General features: G+C 42.2%; 1 protein-coding gene across 1 annotated transcript in view; it reads right to left on the bottom strand.

Moving 5' to 3' along the window:
- The window catches only part of LOC124777353, a 32,293-nt gene extending 21,969 nt beyond the window's left edge, over positions 1 to 10,324 (bottom strand). Inside the window, exon 1 of the mRNA XM_047252727.1 lies at positions 10,216 to 10,324. The gene's annotated coding sequence lies outside the window, so the exon portion shown is untranslated. The remainder of the gene's footprint in view (positions 1 to 10,215) is intronic.
- Positions 10,325 to 18,968: the final 8,644 nt, after the last annotated feature.

Genomic DNA, 18,968 nt, shown 5'->3' with positions numbered 1-18,968 from the left:
CCATTTCATATTTGTACAAATTGTTATACTCATAAAATCTGGAAATTTGTGGTAAGATCCTATGGGACCAAACCGCTGAGGTCATCGGTCCCTAGGCTTACACACTACGTAATCGAACTTAAACTAATTTCCACTAAGGACAACACACACACCAATGCCCGAGGGAGGACTTGAACCTTCGACAGGGGAAGCCACACTAACAGTGGCAAGGTGCCTTGACATTGTATCAGATGAAGATGAATTTTTTCGTTTTGTGAAGTGCTCAGTTATACATTCCCAAACGCCGAAAGCAACTTGTCCATCTCTGCACCATTTTTGAAATATTTTCAAGATGTGACTGTACATTTGTACAGCATTTTACAGATAGTATTTCGCTATTGATGTGCCAACGGCCTTGCCTCAGTGTAGGTCTGCTGAGTACTGTTGGCTAGCAGGTGCACTCAGCCCTTGTGAGGCAAATTGAGGAGCTACTTGATTGAGAAGTAGCGGCTCTCGTCACGAGCAGAGTACTGAACACATGCCCCTCCATAACCAGTGTCGCCTACTGTCTGAGGATGACACGGCGGTCGGCCGGTACCGTTGGGCCTTCCGAGGCCTGTTCGGTAGGAGTATTTCACTGTAGACAACACTCTTTGCTTTTGCTCAATATATAAAAAAATGCTTGAGATATATTGCACAAAGATTTATAGTAGTTATATCCTTATGGTAAACGAAACGTGTTATTTCTTCTGATATGCCATGGCAACATGTATTTCACTTATGGGATGATCGGCATGCTGGACGTCATTCACGTGGATAATCCTCAAGAGGAGTTTGGCACGTTTGAATTAGTCGCCCGACTCTGGAGGGCGGCGATTCAGATCCCCATCTACTTTGGGTTTTCCTCGATTTCTCTAATGGAATACTGGGAGGATTCCTTTAAAAACTACACTGGCGATTTCCTTCCCCAATGTGAAATGAAGGAATATTGCGGTTTAATGTCCCGTCGATGACGGAATTGTCAGTGACGGTGCGCAAGCTGGGTTTTGGGAAGGGTGAGGAAGGGAACTGCCTGTGCTTCGTCTGTAATGATTCTGACGCCGACGGGACTGGGCGCTAAATCTTGACCAAGCAGATTTCACTATTTATCCCCGTACAGTGCGAGGTTGTGCTCTGTGACTAGTGACTTCGACGTTGACTGGACTTTATAACGCCAAATCTTCTTTCGCTTTTAGTGACATAAAAGCTTAGAGATAATGTCTAAATCAGAGAGGCTGCATTCATAAGTCAGACAGCTTCTTCCTAAGTTTTGCCACATACTTTACCGCTATATCATGCACTTTTGCAGTCAGATTATAGGATATTTATAAACAGTGTAAACATCCACTTCCTGTGATATTTTTCGTACTGCTGTTCATACAGATTCGCTAGGTTTTCGAATAACAGCGGGCAATGTTAGCGCATCACTAGGTATGTATGAATTTATGGGGAGAACCTTCTAGCTCTGTAAATAAAATGTTTTCATTTATAAGGGGCGATACAAGAGATTCCGTTAGACGACCACACTAACCCCTTGCTTCCATGTCGGTAATCACATGCCCACATTGGAGTCGCGCTGGGTTGCATGTATTTCACTTATGGGATGATCGGCATGCTGGACGTCATTCACGTGCACTCACGACTCGTAGGCGTTTTCGGTGATCAGGTGTCAAAAACTTTCAAGCCGCGAAACAAGATTCAGCGTAAATATTAAAATGTATACCTTATCTCGTTCTGTAAGTACAAAGATTCTTTGTATCTGATGATGACAGATGCCGAAATAATGACAATTTTCTAGCTATCTATACGGTTTTGATCATAAAATCCTCATGATGATCGCCGACTCATACCGAAAATTCGTTTCCTATATTAATACGTACGTATCATTTTATTTTAACGATCTACCAACGAGAAAATCTTTACAAAGGAAACTCGAATTGACCAAGAAGAAACAACAAATTAGTTGCGAACTTTCTAAGGAAATTGTCCCGTTATTTCCCTAGATGTGATTTATGTACACTTTGTAAAGCCGACCTCATGATGGCACGAGGGGTATTCGAACCGCAGTCATCCCGAAAGCGAGTTCACCGTCTTATAATGGAAGCATACACCGAATGTGCTGGTTATTTCACTCATTCTTCGAAGGATTGTATTCTTAGGTGTAGCAAATGATGCTCAAGTACGATGCGCTTCTCACGCGTTTTCGAGAAATCGTGGTTCAGTGTTTCATGTGCCTGTTGTAAACCACTAGCCCTCCAGCAGTGATTTTAGGGTGGGATAGACTACTCGGGCTCCGTTCGAAACTCGTCTGTTTCTTTCCCCTAATCTTCCACCAAATACTCGCTACAACAAATGATGTGTCTGGAGAAAGTAATAATAATAATAATAATAATAATAATCTACATCTACATACACATACACAATCCGCAAGCCAGGGTACTGTGCGTGGCGGATGATACCAGCCACTTCCTTTGCTGTTCATCTTATCTTCGTGGTCCTAACGCGAAGCCGGCCGGAGTGGCCGAGCGGTTCTAGGCGCTACATTCTGGAGCCGCTCGACCGCTACGGTCGCAGGTTCGAATCCTGCCTCGGGCATGGATGTGTGTGATGTCCTTAGGTTAGTTAGGTTTAAGTAGTTCTAAGTTCTCGGGGACTGATGACCTCAGAAGTTAAGTCCCATAGTGCTCAGAGCCATTTGAACCATTTTTGAACCTAACGCGAAACGTGCATTGGCGGCAGGAGAACGTCGCCTTTCCTCCAGGAATTCTCCTTTGAGTTCACGAGGTCTCTATGTAATACTTGCGTGCTGATCGAACCTACTGGTAACAAATCTAGCAACACGCCTCTGAACTGCTTCTGTGTCTTCCTTTAATCCGACCCGATGGGGTCCCATAGACTCGAACAGTAGTCAAGAAAGGGTAGCACTATTGTTCTACAGGGTGATCCATTGATCATGACCGGGCCAAATATCTCACGAAATAAGCGTCAAACTTTCAGAACTATAAATAACGGAACTTTTCTAGCTTGAAGGGGGAAACCAGATGGCGCTATGGTTCGCCCGCTAGATGGCACTGCCACAGGTCAAACGGATATCAATTGCGGTTTTTTTTAAATAGGAACCCCCATTTTTAATTACATATTCGTGTAGTACCTAAAGAAATATGAATGTTTTAGTTGGACCACTTTTTTCGTTTTGTGACAGATGGCGCTGTAATAGTCACAAACATATGGTTCACAGTTTTAGACGAACAGTTGGTATCAGGTAGGGTTTTTAAATTAAAATACAGTACGTAGGTACGTCTGAACATTTTATTTTGGTTGTCCCAATGTGATACATATACCTTTGTGAACTTATCATTTCTGAGAACACATGCTGTTACAGCGCGATTACCTGTAAATACCACATTAATGCAATAAATGCTCAAAATAATGTCCGTCAACCTCAATGCATTTGGCAATTCATGTAACGACATTCCTCTCAACAGCGAGTAGTTCGCCTTCCGTAATGTTCGCACACGCATTGACAATGCGTTGACGCGTGTTGTCAGACGTTGTCGTTTTATCACGATAACAAATATCCCTGAACTTTCCCCAGAGAAAGAAATCCGGGGACTTCAGACCCGGTGAACGCGCGGGCCATGCTATGGTGCTTCGACGACCAATCCACCTGTCATGAAATATATTATTCAATACCGCTTCAACCGCACGCGAGCTATGTGCCCGACATCCATCATGTTGGGAGTACATCGCCATTCTGTCATGCAGTGAAACATCTTGTAGTAACATCGGTAGAACATTAAATCAACATGCATTGCACCATTTAGATTGCCATCGATAAAATGGGGGCCAATTATCCTTCCTCCCATAATGTCGCACCATACATTAACCCGCCAAGGTCGCTGATGTTCCACTTGTCGCAGCCAGTGTGGATTTTCCGTTGTCCAATAATGCATATTATGCCGGTTTACGTTACCACTGTTGGTGAATGACGCTTCGTCGCTAAATAGAACGCGTGCAAAAAATCTGTCATCGTCCCATAATTTCTCTTGTGCTCAATGGCAGAACTGTACACGACGTTCAAAGTCGTCGCCATGCAATTCCTCGTGCATAGAAATATGGTACGGGTGCAATTGATGTTGATGTAGCATTCTCAACACCGACCTTTTTGAGATTCCCGATTCTCGCGAAATTTGTCTGCTACTGATGTGCGGATTAGCCGCGACAGCATCTAAAACACCTACTTGGGCATCATCATTTGTTGCAGGTCGTGGTTGACGTTTCACATGTGGCTGAACACTTCCTCTTTCCTTGAATAACGTAACTATCCGGCGAACGGTCCGGTCACTTGGATGATGTCGTCCAAGATACCGAGCAGCATACATAGCACATGCCCGTTGGGCAATTTGATCACAATAGCCATACATCAACACGATATCGACCTTTTCCGCAATTGGTAAACGGTCCATTTTAACACGGATAATGTATAAGCAAATACCGTCCGCACTGACGGAATGTTACGTGACTATTACAGCGCCATGTATCACAAAGCGAAAAAAGTGATCCAACTAAAACATTCATATTTCTTTACGTACTACACGAATATGTAATAAAAAATGGGGTTTCCTATTTTTAAAAACACAGTTGATATCCGTTTGACCTACGGCAGCGCCATCTAGCGGGCCAACCATAGCGCCATCTGGTTTCCCCCTTCAAGCTAGACGTGTTTCGTTCTTTGTAGTTATTTCGTTTGATGCTTATTTCGTGAGATATTTGGCCCGGTCACTATCAATGAACCACCCTTAAATGCGGTCTCCTTTATAGGTGAGTTACACTTTCCTAAAGTTCTCCCAAAAAATGTAAATCGACAATTTGCCTACAATCCTTACATACTTGTTCCATTTCATATCCCTTTCCAACGTTATGCCCATGTTTTTAGTTTACGTGACGGTATCAAGCATCGTACTACTACTGCTGTATTCTAACACAACAGGATTGGTTTTGCTACTCATCTGCATTAACATACATTTTTCTGTATTAATAGCAAGCTGACACTCAACACGACAACTAAACATTTCATCTAAGTCACCTTGTATCTCCTACAGTCACTCTACGACGACGGGATTCCGTACACCACAGCGTCATCAGCAGTGAGCCGTAGACTGCTGGCCACGCTGTCCGTCAGAGCATTTATGTATACAGAGAACAAGGCTGTTGCTACCACGCTTCCCTGGGGCACTCCTGACTATTCTCTTATCTCTGACGAAAACTCGCCCTTGGGGACAACGTGGTTAACAAGTCAAATTTAGTACTTCCGGGCTCAGACAATGTTTAAGAGTTCTGCGGCAAACTGATGTGCAAATGTTTTAAATGGCTCTGAGCACTACAGGACTTAACATCTGAGGTCAACAGTCCCCTAGAACTTAGAACTACTTAAACCTAACTAACCTAAGGACATCACACACATCCATGCCCGAGGCAGGATTTGAACCTGCGACCGTAGCGGTCGCGCGGTTCCAGACTGAAGCGCCTAGTACCGCTCGGCCACACCGCCCGGCAAACTGATGTGTGGGATACTGATCTGTAATTATGTGGGACCCTTCTTTTACCCTTCTTATACAGGGGAGTCACCTGCTCTTTTTTTCTAATCGCTTGGGACTTTGCGCTGGGCGAGAGACAATAATAATTGTGCACATTCGCGACGTGTCACGCTCAAACTATAATACGGCATCGTGATGTAATCATCATTTAATTAACGGAACAGTGAATAACACGTTTTAACCGCTATAACCATTTTTGATAGAATTCTATGGCACTTTTTACCAAGCAATAACTTGTCGTCTGTGGCACGTTTCACAGCTTACACGTAACGTAGCTAGCTGTGCTGCACAAAGCGCTCTGTTTTATCCGTATTAAAATGCACATAAAACGTGTCTTCTTTCAGATTTAACACCAAAGAACAGGGCATTCTCCATCACAGGCATTAGCCAGGGTGCTTTGTTAAAACTAAGGTGTTTGCGTGGAGTGTAGCCTTGTGCGGAAGTGAAACGTGAGCGATAAGGAGTTGAGACAAGAAGTAAACAGAAGTTCTGTAAATTTGATGCTACAAAAGAAGGCTCAAGGTTTGATGGATTTGCTTGTTCCAGTATACTGTGAATTCAAAATTTGTTTTATGTCCTGTCTTCTGTTAAGCCCCCGTAACTTCGTGCCAGGGTATGACTTAAACTAATATATGCTCTCAATTGTCTAAATGAACTGTCGTATAACATTTCCAGTGCTTCTATGGCTCTATGGGCACATTCCGAAAGCCAGTACACAAAAAAATAGATCGCTAGGTAGAGTGGAGAACAAATTGGAGAGAAAAGAAATTTGTGGAACGGCTAAAAGGAGTGATCGGTTGAGGGGGCACATCATGAGGCGCTAAGGAACCGTCAATTTGGTAATGGACGCGGATGTGGGGAATGAAAGTTGTAGCAGAATATCATGACGCCTGCGGTAAGCAGATTCGAATGAATGTATAAGGTGTAGTCAAATGAAAACGGTACAGATGGAAGAAACGAAGTAAACTATTTATTATTTCAAAATTAATCGTCAGAACTATTATTACATTCATATCACCGTGAGATAAGACAGTCAATACATTCACGGAAAAATGTTTGCAGCTGCTTACTGAACCATGATTGTACACAGGCATGCACCTCTTCTTCCGAAGTAAATCAGTAGGCACCAACGTCTCTCTTCAGGGCTGCGTAATATACAGATCGCATGGAAATATGACCATTGGCAGTTATGTCGATTTAATTTGCATCAGCGGCAAGAGACAGAGCTAGCTCATCCGACGAGAATTTGTGTGCATCGGTGTTAAATCCTAGTGCTGTCATCCAGATTTATGTTCCCTGGGTCTGTAAGTCCTTTAGCGCTATGGCTACGTCCTAACCGTTTTACTCGTCTCACTGTCTCTATTACCATGAACTCTAAAAGAATACTAAATTCCTGTTTTCATCCATGGTTATGCAACTATTTCTATGGCACTCTGTACCAAGCAATAACTTATCATCTGTAACATGTTTCCATAGTTTACACCGTCCGCTGCATAGTATCCTGTTTTATCCGTCGTATCTTTCCTAAACATACAGCGAGTCAATAACCTGCACATAAAACGTATTGTCTTCGAAAGAAACTGTCCTGAAACGACACGCCGCATTTTAAATTCTTAACCTGAAAATACTCGTATATCCAATCCATCTGTATCGGAAATTAATTTATATCTGTTTGTTGCTGTTGTGGTCAGAAGTCCTGAAGAAAGAGGCCGTCGATTGGCTTCGGACGAAGAGGTGCACATCTGAGTACAATCTCGGTTCCGTAGGCAACCGCGAATAGCTTACCGACTTACTTCCATCTATGTCGTTTTCATTTGACTGCCCGTCGTAGATAGCAAAAGTTACGTATAGATGAATAGAGTGGCTTGTTGATTTACAACAAATTAGTCTTTGGACCAGACCACAGTCGAAACAAACAGGTATAAATGAGTTTCAGAAACAGTTCGAAAGACGAGTCCAGATAGGATGTATATATTTCCAGGTTGAGAATTTAGAATGCGGCGTTGGATATATTTTCACGACAATTTCTTTGGAAGACAACACGTTTCACGAGCAGTCTATCGGCTCATCGTATGTTTAGAAAAGATACGACGGGTAAAACAGGATACTTTGTAGTGGACAGCTAACTACGTTACGCATAAACTATGAAAACGTATCACAGACGACAAGTTATTGCTTGACACAAAGTGCCACAGAAATGTTTGTGTAACCATTAATGACAACGGGGATTTTGTATTACTTTTGATTTCACGGTAATTAGTGAGACGAGCAAAACGGTTGAGACGCAGCCATAGTCCCAAAAGGACTTACAGACCTCGAGAACGTAAATCAGGATGACAGCGCCAATATTTAACTCCGGTACTCGCGAATTCTCGTTGAATGAATTAGCTTTATCTCCTGCTACTGGTGTGAATTGACACATCTTCCAATGATCATATTCTTAGTGTATTGTGTTCAGCTCGTAACATGCCTAGAATCATAGGCCTGCTACACAAACAGTTTTCGGGAAGAAGATCCGTCCTAGTTTTTTCAGGGAAAATTAGCTGTAAGGATTAATTGAATGGTGAACCTGATAGCCAAGAACTTCTAAAACTGTAGAAAACGAAGTCAGTTTTAATATACCAAAATGAAAATTCTCCTAAATGTTGTTGAACAAACCTCTCAAATACTTTTTATGTTGCGCCCACTTGCTAATGCCATCACGAAATATGCCTAGCGTTAATGATTTTAGAAACTCGGAAGAAAAGGACAGACATTTTTCAGAGTAATTGACATTCTTAGTCTGTTATGAGTCTGCTTTTGGTTTGCTGTAATATATCCTCAAAAAGTGACTGAAAGATTAATGAATATGATTCCCCACTTTACTGCAGTATCTAAGACAGTGCTGATAATCACGCAACCCCAAAACGCTCAAGCGGCGTCAATTCTAGCACCCGTCTCCTAGCTGGCAATGAGAAATTTTAAATTAAGCTGACCACAAAGAAAAGTGGCGAAAAAGGATACAAAATTTGCTTTTTAATTAAATTTTAAACAAAACATTATTTATAATCTAATGCTTTTTACTGTCACATTTACAAAAAAATTACTTGTATTTTGAAATTGTGAGAAAAGATTTATATTTTCTCCTTACAAATGTAAAAGCCATTTTTAAGCACATCTATTACCCTACAGAATTTTTGTTTCTGTTCATAAGCGGTTACATTTTCTTAGTCAGCGCAACAGACCAAACAACTTGCTAAATAAAAAATTTTAATGTATAATGTTTTTAGAAAAATCATGATTTTGTGCAACAGCTGAATGTCATGTTATTAAAACTACAACTTTCGGTCAAATAGATCATCGTCGAGTTTACAAACTGGCCGTATTAGAAGAAATGCATCCAGTCATTATCGTTAACATCATTTTTTTCTTTTTTTCATACCTGAGGATTGTCTGTCGTTTACAGAAACGTAGTTTTAATATAATGACTTACAGCTAATGTGCCAAATCATGATTTTTCAAAAAATTTCGTACCTGTAAAACAATGTGCAAATAACTTAAACAGCTGCTGTGTCTCTACCATTTTACAGCGAATAAGAATACGAAATGTACAGGTTTCACCTCATTACAAAAATGGTTATTTTGTAACATCATCTGATTTAAAATTTGGTATTAGCCTACCCCTAGTTCTCAGCAGATTCACCGCAAAGCCGGCCCCTGTGGATGAGCGGTTCTAGGCGCTTCAGTCCGGAACCGCGCTGCTGTTACGGTCGCAGATTCGTATCCTGCCTCGGGCATGGATGTGTGCGATGTCCTCAGGTTAGTTAGGTTTAAGTAGTTCTAAGTCTAGAGGACTGATGACCTCAGATATTAAGTCCCATAGTCTTAGAGCCATTTGAACCATTTACCGCAAACTGAGGTTCACAATACCCATCGCCCCTAAAGATTTGCCTGAAGTGCATGTCAGCCGAAAATACCTGGACGCGTCTTTTTCCAGATAGAAGACTGGTTCTGCGAACTACACATGCCAAACATTACAAAAACGTGTGAGAAATACAAGTGCATAGTGGTAAGATCAAACAAATAAGATGATTAGTATTCAACTACATACAAATAAACCGTTTGTTGCAGTATCTGAAAACATAATTACCTACATAAGACAGAAATTATCCTTTATATCGTTACAATTTTTCAGTATCAGTATGTTGTTGATAACATGTAAATTGCCAGCGGTGGAAGTTACCTACTGAAATTTACTGCTGTTATAGTGAGCTAAATGCCAGTGTTAGAACGCAGAGCCAATGGATCCAGTGGAAGTGCCTCTCAGAACCATACTTCCATCATAATGAATCCAATTTTTCACCACGTCCTGCCTTTGACAACATTAACTTTGTCCCTTGGTTTCTAAGTTATTTGTACTTAACAGTTTTCTGTGATAGTAGATAATATCAACTAATTTTAAACTGTACTATTAACGTGTCCGGAAGTTATTTCTCAAATTGTGTAACAAATTTATGAACTCGTTAGCAAAATATTGTGTCTGAATGCTTTCTGCAAAAAATGCGATGAAATACATATCTCTCAAAACAAGTGCGTGCGTATTTGCTGTGCTGCAGCCTACCTCACAGTACAGCTGCAGAAGCACGCCGCTCTGATCAGAGTTCTTCTCGAGCTTCCAGTTAGGGTGTTTGGATGGGTGCCAAAGACACGTGCTTCTCTCTCCAGCTGCCGTCACCAAGTAACGCTTTCCTGCCGCTCACGCGGCGTCACTTCGTCGTGATACCCCACAGCGCTACAAGAGGCGCTGCTGTCGGAGTGCTGCCATCTGCAGCTCAGAAAAGGAACTTCTTTGAAAGCGGTAGTGGAATTTGTGTGGCGGGTTGTATGCTTTCTTTCCGCCAGCGTCCCTCAATAACAGATTGTTAACAATAAACCCCTGATTCTTTAAAGAATCAAACACCAGCGTATCAAACAGCTTCGAATGTCTCATTATTTGCAGATGAGTTAATGTGCTAAATATTTGACGTTCAGCTTCTAAGTAAGAAAAATTTCTGAAAAGTTTTAAAATTATGTATTAAAGTTCGTTGTAAGTCATAAGTGCTCTCATTATGCCGGCACGGTAGCTCAGCTTGTTCGGTCAGAGGGTTAGATGCCCTCTGTAATAAAATAAAACTGAGTTAATCGATAAACAACGAACTTACAAGGTTGTCTTACGACGTCCGCTCCGAGCAGATACGGGGAACAAACGCGAACAAAATGAAATTAAAAAAAAAAATGAAACACAGGATGAATAATGTCTACGCAATTTGCGCTCCATGTTAAGCAAAACCTAGTTTTTCAGGTATCTCCACATTACGACGTCATATGTACTGAAGTATGTGCAGGCCCGAATCTAGAGAGGGGGGGGGGGGGGGGGGGGCGGAGCGCAAACCGGGTATCTGCTCCGGGCGGCAAGGCAATTTAGGGGGCGCAAAATTCATATTCTTGAAAAACAAAACTTTGTTTCAGAAAGCGCCTAGCATGCAGTGCGTGTTGGTCTACCGGTTATTCTTATGATTTTGAAACGCATCCCAGTTTGTTTTTGAACATTTTTAACATAATCTAAGTTGATTTCTGAACAAACCATAGGTTGATTTTTGAATGCATGCATAACGTACGTGATGTCTCTGCCATGGGAATCCCCGTCGCATCTAGAAATAAAATTCTTTGCCGCAGACAAACGGGAAAGGGGCTACACGAGCTGAGTCGAATAAATACCAATCGCTGTTTGTTTATGTGATTGATGGGGTGTGCGAATGATAAACATTGTTATAATTATTAGCGAAATCCATAGATTCAGACTACCAGAGTGGAAATAAACGACTAACAAGAATAACAGCTAAGGAAGATTACCTATTATCTTCTCGGTGTGTCTAAGAAAATGAAATTTTGACAGAAAATTTTCGCCATAAGGCAACACTACTAAGGACCTGTTGTACAGTCCTGGATTAGGAGCCGCTTAATTTTATTCTCGGAATGGCGCAGAAAACGAGTTGTACGAACACGTAACAGCGCTTAGCAGGAAAATAAACGCGGGATAACTGAACCAGTGATTCTGGTAGGGTTAGTGAATTGAACTAGAACTTTGACATGGCAGGAACAGTTACAGAATTGATGATGACAAGGTTGTTTGTTAGGAGAAGAAATGGGGACATGACACAAATTATATGGAAGACTCTGATGGTTCGAAAGGTATATAAAAATTTCGTACTTTTGCTTTTCCACCTCCTGCTTGAGAAACTGGAGTGTATGAATGAAATACTATGCTATTTACTAACATAAAGCTTTTTGCTTGTAGTAGGCCTAGTAGGCATTTGATATTGGTACTTCATGAATTGTATTCTGTCGTGTTATTTATGTAAATGAGGTACATAAAAATGACCATTTGTGCCAAACAGTCTTGCTTTTTTCACGTGTGTTACAACTGCTGCAATATTAGAAAGACCTATTTCGTTTTATCTAGCAGACAGTGACAAAATAGACGTAATCAAATCGAGAAACCACACCAGTCTTGGTTACTATTCGTAACAACAGCTTTTGCAGTATTAGACAAGGACATTTTGATTTTTCGTGTAGCAAAACGTTTTACGAACTTTGATGAGGTAATAGAGTCCTTCGCCAAGTAAAGCTATAGCAAGATTAGACAGGAAAAAATGCTGGGACCTAAGGACTGAAGAAATGTGTACTGTCTTATTTGTCTCTTGCCTGTAGACCCGGGGCTGAGAATGTGTCGTAGAATGATATCATTTTGCAGGTACATTCAGTAGTATAATTGTATGGATTTTGTCTGCAAAGTGTGTTTCGAATAGAGTTAGCAGTAAAGAAGTAATAAATTAAAACTTCATGCTGACAGTGAAGCCCATTTTAGTAAAGCTAGTTTTTTCACGCACCTCAATGCTTCTGGCATCGTGTCCCCTGGACTATGTGTCGTACAATGATGTAATTTTGCGGGTACATTCCGTGGTATATGTGGATACCGCCTGAAAAATAAGTTGCGAATGTAGTTCGCATTAAAAAAAGTATTAAATTAACGCTTCCTGCCTGATGCTGAAGTTTTACTGCAAGGAGAGCGAAAATATAATAGGCTATAACTTTTTTCCTCTCATTATTTTGTGGCAGTCGTGAGCGAGAAAATCTTTGAAATTATATTTAAAATCTGTTGGAATTTGCTAAGTGAACGAACGTGGTCTGGATAATTCGTGTAGTGAGCTACATTGCCCCTAGACACATAAACAGTTTTTAATTCTCGTCTTACTGTGTTAAACCTTTAACATAACTTTATTACCATTAATGAGTAGATTATGATGGAACTTTAAATCTTTAAAGTCAGTCAATAATATGCAAAAATCAAAGCGATCAACGACAGCAAATATTTTTATTATTCAGTGACCAGTCTCAGTCGCTACGATCATCTTCAGATTCATCTGTACACCAATGTCTCCATTAATGAATTTCATAAATAGTGATACAGGTACCAATCTAAAGACGAACATAACGACTGAAACCTGTCATTGTATAAAACAAATATTTGTGATAGTAAACTGTTTTGGTTTGTACATGTGTCAAACTCTGGATTGCTGTTATCTTCAATGTGACCAAGTACTCCTCATTGGCCAATAATTATACGAAATACTAACGAACACGGCAATGCTTCACAATTGCTAAATATAGAGGGTGATCCTTGTCAACATTTCAAAAATCCTGAAGCGACTTACATGACGCCGAGACAAGTAATTTAATATAGAAGGATATGAGGCCGCAAATGTAGGGAAAGATACTAAAAGGGAATGACAATGCTGAACATGTGACGTCACCAGATGACGAGCCTCGATGCACGTACAGCGGGTGAGCCTATCGTTCTGAAGCATCTGGTTATCTCTAAGTCGGTGTGGCTCCGGGCCTATGTGAGCGACTTTTAGTACTTGGGACTTAAGGTTCGAGTCTTGAGTTGGGCAGGAAGTATTTTTTAGCTTTGAGTTAGACAGCTAGATGTTTACGTTGACGTAAGATTTGTTATTTTATTTACCGGTCTTGTGGCCTCCGCTCGTTTATCGCAGAGTACAGTACAGCAAAAACCTGCCGTATTACGTGACAAGGAAATTAGTATAAGCTTCCGAATAGCGTCATTACTGGTAATTGACATACGGGGTCTGTACTAGATAAAATCTGTAAACTAAACAGAAGGGAAAAAGGGAAAAGAGAAGGAAGTAATAACATTTTTTGGTTGGTTACAGCGATGATGGTAAATTTGTAAGTTCTATGTTTCAAAAAAAAAACATTTACAAAAAGAGTTAGAAATTTGCACAGTCTGTGTGATTGTAAATATTGCATCGCTCAGTGTGCAATGTGTAGCGGTGTCCCCTACCGGCGAGGGCAGAAGTGAAAAATCTAACCATTGCTCAAGCGGTGGGGCATGTCATTGGGTGACGCAACATGTTCAATATTTGTCGTCCATTCCTGGGCTATTTCTCGACATTTGCGGTCTTATTTGTCTTATTTTAAATTACTTGTCTCAATGTCATCTACGTCGCTTCGGAGTTTTTTAAACGTTAATAAGAATCCCCTATATACTGGAGTTGGATACACATCCTAATCTCCTGTTGCCCCACTCTTTGTCCATCTTCTTCTCCCTTCTCTTTCTCGGTCTTCGTCTCCTCTCCTTCTCTCTCTTCGTTACCTCCTTCCCCCTCTCTCTTTCCATCTCCTCCCTCTCCCATCTTCCTGTCCATTTCCTCTTCCCTTCGCTCTCCCGCCTTAAGGCTTGTTTACTATTATTAGAAACCAAAAAAAAAAGGGTCAAATGGCTCTGAGCACTATGGGACTTAACATCTGTGGTCATCAGTCCCCTAGAACTTAGAACTACTTAAACCTAACTAACTTAAGGACATCACACACATCCCTGCCCGAGGCAGGATTCGAACCTGCGACCGTAGCAGTCGCGCGGTTCCGGACTGCGCGCCTAGAACCGCTAGACCACCGCGGCCGGCTTAGAAACCAAACTTGAATGGAAACTGGAGTAGCTTAAAATGAGTGGACAAATCGGTTTGGATTAATGGTATACGGGATATGAGAGAGACGTTTCCAGCTGTTGGACGTGTGAAGACAGTAGCGTCAATAACAGTAATTGGCGCAGTCATAATCTGCGAACGGCTACGATTACCAAGTTTCAGACAATTCATGTTCCGTATTCTAATCATAAGCCGATATGCCATTAAAATAGATTACATATTTTCTTCAACGCACTGTTGTGTCTACAACTTTTCTATAAAAGTACGTATAAGAATAACGAATATGTGTGGGAGAAACAATCTCTCTGATGGTTTAAATGCCCTGCTAATGTAGTTAAGACTGACTACGAGAAAGAAAACTAACATTTTCCACAGCACAGCATTTTATTTCTCGCCATTGATTTTAACAAAAAACCTGTACACTGTGTCATGAACCGGGTTATCCATTAGTAATGTGACTGCTGATGGACAATATCACAGCGAAACCAGAAAAATATTGGCTTTGTATATTTTACAGGTCGCTGTAAAGGATAAAATGATGGTGGATTCATAAACTACGAATAGTAAATACTGGTTAAATTAATCACTTAGCTACAACATAATATTGCATAAAGGTGAGCAAACGCGTAGCTATAAGTTTGTTAAGCGTGCGTAATCGAGTACTTCCTACAAAGAATGTTTGGATAAATTCGAGCAAGCTTTCCGATCGATTTTCACTTATGCATTGTCCATATGCCTGAACGAGTGTACCGGCAATTTGCTGGTTTGCACGAACAAACGACAGTTGTGAGCTGATTTCGTACTCCCTGTTTGATAAGCGATGTGAAGAGACAGAAGCCAATAGGCAGTTTGTCAACAAGTGACCACGAAAGCCTTAACAATTTTGAAGAAATTCAGTTGCAAATTGCTGGAAAAAAATTATTCTAGTACGTGTAAATCTGTTTCGTTTCAGGAACACAGGAGCAGCGTGAACTCATCCTGGTGTCTTTCGAACCATGCACCTCCACTGCCAATTGTGTGACACTTTGCGTCGTTTTGCTGATAGACGTCATGAAATATATGTGCCGTTTACGGAGGTAATGTCACTGATGTAACCATTGAAATAAAGTGGTTCCATGGGCCTTCGGTGACGACCTTCAGAAATCTTTCATCCATAATTACCCACTTCCGGTACCCCAAACAGTAGTAGCTGACCGTTCGTGTACATTTTTTTTTTTTCATGTAACAGTTACAAAAGCCATCATGGTTACCAAACGCTTTCAGTGGGAACTGCGCAACTCATTTTGTGACTACGTACTTACGATTGTTCGATTTACAGGCCTTGACAGATATCGACCTTCCCTATTCAACGTTTTTACTCTTAATGAATGGGGTGTCCACATATCAACATGAGGAAGAAAAATGATTAGCTGAGCTCTAACGAAAGAGCAAGCCCCACATTATGGTTCTTCCCTAGCCACAGAAGACGATCTTACACGACTAATCGGGTGACGATTTCTGATGTCTTACGGACTGCTGTCTACTCCAACGTACACTGAAGAACCAAAAAAAAAAAAAAAAAAAAAAAAAAAAAACTGGTACACCTGCCTAATGTCGCGTAGGCCCCTGCGAGCTCGCAGAAGTGCCGCAACATGAATGGCATGGACTCGACTAATGTCTGAAATAGTGCTGCAGGGAACTGACACGATGAATCCTGCAGGACTACTCATAAATCCGTAAGAGTACAAGGGGGTGGAGATCTCATCTGAATAGCACGCTGCTAGACATCCCTGATACGCTCAATAATTTTCATGTCTGGAGAGTTTAGTGAGCAGTGGAAGTGTTTAAACCCAGAAGAGTGTTCCTGGAGCTACTCTGTAGCAATTTTGGACGTGTGGGATGTCTCATTGTCCTGTTGGAATTGCTCGAATCCGTCGGAATGCACAATGAACATGAATGGATGCAGGTGATCAGACAGGATGCTTACGTACGTGTCACCTCTCAGAGTCGTATCTAGACGTATCAGGGGCCCCATATCACTCCAACCGCACACACCCCACACCATTACAGAGCCTCCACTAGCTTGAATAGTCCCCAGCTGACACGCGTGTCCAGTGTCGGTGTTGACGGGCCCAGGCGAGGCGTAAAGCTTTGTGTCGTCCAGTCATCAAGGGCACACGAATGGGCCTTCGGCTCCGAAGACCCATATCGATGACGTTTCGTAGAATGATTCGCACGCTGACACTTGCTGGTGGCCCAGCACCAAAATCTGAAGCAATATGTGGAAGGGGTACACTTATGTCACATTGAACGATTCTCTTCAGTTGTCGTAGATACCGTTCTTGCATGTTCTTCTTCCGGTCGCAGCGATGTCGGAGATTTTACATTTTATCAGATTGCTGATATTCACGGTACACTATAGTGATATGGTCGTACGGGAAAATCTCCACTTCATCGCTATCTCGGAGATGCTGTGTCCCATCGCTCGTTCGCCGACTACAACACGCTTAAACTGACTTAAATCTCGATAACCTGCCATTGTAGCGGCAGTAAACTATCTGACGACAGTTTTTGTTGCCGACCGCAGCGCCGTATTCTGCCTGTTAACATATATCTGTATTTGAATACGCATGCCTATACCAGTTTCTGTACCAGTGCATTGCACTCTCAGTTCCAGAAACTTCACCAACATTACCAACATTACAGCTTTACTCACAGCTGCAATACGATAATGGATATCCGCACTTAGTTTACATGAGGAATATACACTGCTGGCCACCGTAAATGCAACACCAAGAAAGACAAGAGGTAGCACAACAAAATTTATTTTGTAGATAACATGTTGACCAAGTATCAAATGATTACGTTTACAGACGTCTGTGACATGTGGTTCCTGCCAGAATCAGTAGCCAGAGTAGCCGCCATTGTTGGAGATCACCGCTGCCACACGTCTCGGCATTGAGTCAAAGAGACGTTGGATGTGTTCCTGGGGTACAGCAGCCCAAGCAGCTTCCACACGTTGCCAAAGATCATCTGGTGTGGCAGCTGGGGATGTAATCTGGGTCACTCGTTGAGCAACCATGGACCATATGTTTTCTATCGGCGAAAGATCCGGAGAGCGAGCCGGCCAGGGAAGCAATTCAATCTGGTTATTGACGAAGAACCTTTGGGCAATGCGTGCCACGTGTGGTCGCGCATTATCCTGTTGAAATATGGCTGTGGCCGAGCCCTGAAGGTAAGGAAGGACAACTGGCTCCAGCACCTCGGATATGTAGCGCCGGCTATTTAAAGTACCGGCAATGCGTACTAGAGGCGTGCGAGAGTAATATCCAATACCGCCCCATACCATAATACCCGGTGCAAGACCAGTGTGGCGGTGCATAATGCAGCTGTCCAGCATCCTCTCTTCACGGTGTCTCCACACTCGAATCCGACCATCGTGGTGCTGCAGACAGAAGCGTGCCTCGTCAGTAAAGACAACGTCGTTCCATTCTGCCGTCCACATCCGTCTGTCATCACACCATTGGCGACGGAGACGTCTGTGGTTCTGCGTCAATGGTAGACGAAGCAATGGACGTCTTGCGGACAGACCACTCTGCTGTAAACGGCGTCGAATGGTACGCGCAGACACTGGATGATGCGTTACAGACGCAATGTGCTGTGCTATGGTTCGGGATGTCACTGAGCGATCCGTCACTGCCATGCGCACAATTTGCCTATCAGCACGTGCAGTGGTGCACCGAGGTGAATGCGATCGACCACGTCGGTCCGTCGTACCCTCCTGCATCCAACGGTCACATATCCGCATTACAGTTGTTTGGTTTCGTCCAACACGACTAGCGATTTCTCTGTATGATAATCCACAATCTCGGTAAGCCACTATCCTTCCTCTGTCGAACTCGGATACTTGATCAAAAGATGTCCGCTGTTGTCTACGAGGCATAACTGATCGTCTTGTGAAACAACCACAAGGTAAACACACGTGCCGAACGTACACTCGTCGAAATCGCCAAGCCTTAAATGGCGCTATGAGGTGGCGCCACAGGCGCGCGTGATGTGCGTCTGCGCTGAAATTCTAATCAGTTGCATATCTCATCGCTGCAAACTCATGGTGTAAATTTCACTTGATTCGGATGCTTCCTTCAGGGTGTTGCATTTACGGAGGCCAGCAGTGTAGCTGTTCCGTAATTCGGCAGGGAGATGGTTTGACACCCCTCATATTTTGTCAGTCCTGCAAACTCAGATTTCACTGTCTTCTACTATCCATCCAACAATCTTCGACTGAATTACTTTTGATACCACAAATACTTTTGAAACTTCGGTTACCGATTACTGCGCAACTGCAGAC

Source organism: Schistocerca piceifrons, chromosome 2 (genome assembly GCF_021461385.2).
Source record: "Schistocerca piceifrons isolate TAMUIC-IGC-003096 chromosome 2, iqSchPice1.1, whole genome shotgun sequence".
Classification (NCBI taxonomy): Eukaryota; Metazoa; Arthropoda; class Insecta; order Orthoptera; family Acrididae; genus Schistocerca; species Schistocerca piceifrons.
The sequence above is the reverse complement of the archived record's forward strand: the minus strand, read 5'-3'. Positions and strand labels throughout refer to the sequence as shown.